The sequence below is a fragment of the Triticum aestivum genome, chromosome 7D (assembly GCF_018294505.1).
Source record: "Triticum aestivum cultivar Chinese Spring chromosome 7D, IWGSC CS RefSeq v2.1, whole genome shotgun sequence".
Classification (NCBI taxonomy): domain Eukaryota; kingdom Viridiplantae; phylum Streptophyta; class Magnoliopsida; order Poales; family Poaceae; genus Triticum; species Triticum aestivum.
Window position 1 is genome coordinate 313,837,672 of NC_057814.1, and position 3,084 is coordinate 313,840,755.

Consider the following 3,084-nt stretch of genomic DNA (forward strand, 5'->3'; position numbering starts at 1 on the left):
TTCTTGAGTGTTTCAAAGGCTTCTACACAATCATCATCAAAAACAAAGGGAACGTACTTTTGTAAAAGATTTGTAAGAGGCCTAGAAATTTTGGAGAAGTCTTTAATAAACCTCCTGTAGAAACCCGCATGACCAAGGAAACTACATATACCTTTAATATCTTTAGGACGTGGCATTTTCTCAATTGCATCAACATTAGCTTTATCCACCTCAATACCTCGTTTAGAATTTTTATGCCCCAAAACAATACCATCATTAACCATAAAGTGGCACTTATCCCAATTCAAAACAAGATTAGTTTGCTCACATCTTTGACAAACTTGATTAAGGTTGCTTAAGCAATCATCGAAAGAAGTTATGTAAATAGAAATATCATCCATGAAAACCTCAATAATCTTTTCACAAAAATCAGAGAATATAGCAGTCATACATCTTTGAAAGGTAGCAGGTGCATTGCATAAACCAAAAGGCATACGTCTATAAGCATAAGTTCCAAAAGGGCAAGTAAAGGTGGGTTTCTCTTGATCAGGTTGTGAAACGGGTATTTGAGAAAAAACAGAATACCATCAAGGAAGCAAAAGTGTGTGTGTTTAGATAGTCTTTCTAGCATTTGATCAATAAAAGGCAAAGGGTAATGATCTTTTCTAGTTGCTTTATTTAATTTTCTAAAATCAATTACCATTCCATAGCCAGTGACAATTCTCTATGGAATTAATTCATTTTTATCATTAGGCACAACAGTAATACCTCCCTTCTTAGGGACACAATGAACGGGACTTGCCCATCTACTATAAGCTATGGGATAGATTATACCTGCTTCAAGAAGCTTTAATATTTCAGTTCTTACCACTTCTTTCATCTTAGGATTCAAACATCGTTGGTGATCAACAACGGGTTTAACATCAGGTTCCATATTAATATTGTGCTGACATAGAGTGGGACTAATGCCCTTAAGATCATCAAGAGTATACCCAATAGCAGCTCGGTGCTTCTTCGGAATTTTCAATAATCTTTCTTCTTCATGTTCTGAAAGATTAGCACTGATAATAACAGGATATATCCCTTTCTCATCAAGATAAGCATATTTCAAAGTGTCTGGCAATTGTTTTAATTCAAACACTGGATCACCCTTAGGTGGAGGTGGACCTCCTAGAGTTTCAATAGGCAAATTGTGTTTGAGCGGAGGTCGTTGTTCAAATAAAGTTTTATCTATTTCATTTCTTTCATGCATATGCATATCATTTTCATGGTCTAGCAAATATTGTTCTAGCGGATCGGTAGGAGGCACGGTGATAGAAGCAAGACTAATTATTTCATCCTTACTAGGTAATTCTTTTCTATGATGTTTCCTACTAAACTTAGAAAAAATAAACTCACGAGACTCATCCCCAAAACTAACACCGACGGTTTGTTTCTCACAATCTACTTTAGCATTAACGATGTTCAAGAAAGGTCTACCAAAAATAATGGGCAGAAATCATCTTGTGGGGAACCAAGAACTAGAAAATCAGTAGGGTATTTTACTTTCCCACACAAGACTTCAACATCTCTAACAATCCCAAGTGGTGTGATGGTGTCTCTATTAGCAAGTTTAATAGTAACATCTATGTCTTCTATTTCAGGGGGTGCTATATCATCCATAATTTCTTGATATAAGGTAAAAGGAATAGCACTCATGCTAGCACCTATGTCACATAAACCATGATAATAGTGATCTCCTATTTTGACTGAGACAACAGGTGTCGGGGCTGGATTTCCGGGACATAAATCCCAGTAAACGACCCTTGTGTCATCACCAACCCCAGGATTACTGTTGCTGGTGGACATTTCCTTGATATAGAATTCCAAGCAATTACAAGAGATTGGATACAAGACCACAAAGGTCCAATGAATATAACAAGGATCTCTAGTGGTGGATGACGGCAGCGACTCATGGATCTCCAATGTTGATGGGACTCCATTCCCACGGGAACAGCTGACATGGATAACTCCTATCTCACGTGGCTGCTATCTCCGAATCCTAGGTTGCGGGGGAGTCTCCGTAATGCTCCTCTCTAAGTCATGATCTAGCCAAGACAATAGCCAGGGACAAGCCAGTGAGTACGTTTGAATGTACTCGCAAACATCAAGAACAAAAGATATACCGGATGCATATGCTCATGATGAATTAAATTGCATGCATGTGTTGACTGAGTATTAAAGCATGGCATGACAAATATTCATATAGAAAATAAGTCATGTTATTAGTAAATCAAAGAAATGAAATGGAACGTTGGGCGTTGGACCGCCCAAGAAATTCCAAGAGAAATGCCAAACGGGTGTCTAAAAGAGAATCGGGCGAGACAAGACCGCCCGAGAACTCAAGCGAGGCCATGAGAGGTCTTGAAAAGAAATGCCAAATGGGTGTCTAAAAGCGACACCTCGTAAGGTCTTGAAAATGAATGCCACAGTCGGGTGTCTGAGCGACGCCTCATAAAGGGCTTATAAGAAAATAATAACATGAGTATCCAGGTGGACTAGCCATCCAAGTGATACTCAGAAATAAAAAAATAAACTTGAGTATCCCGGGTAGTCTAGCCATCCCAAGAGATACTCAAGGTTAAACATAAGAGGAAAAGGTTAGTCCACAACAATATTCATATCATCAATAATATTCAAAATGGCACCAGTAGTGACAATAATTACCCTGCAGAACGATCCATGATCAATTTAGTTATTTCCTCCGGAGACTGACACTAAGACCGACACTTGACCAACCCAGACTGTAGTCCTTAACCATGGACACGGCTATTCGAATAGATGTATCTCTGCAGAGGGTGTACTCTTTACCCACGTGTATAGGATTTCTTTAGCCAGCACCGAGACGCTGACTAATTCCCGTTACGGCCTTTGGATTGAAAACACACCTGACTAGCACACACCAGATTAACTTTCCGGATGCCAGGAATCACCCAAAGCATCGTTCAAGAGAAACTCTAAGGCGGGGAGACCATCGTCTCGAGTAGCATGGGATCACTATTAACACGCGCGGATTACAAGGGGTGCCCCCCTCTCGGCCCAGCCGGATACACCCATGCCCCCTGG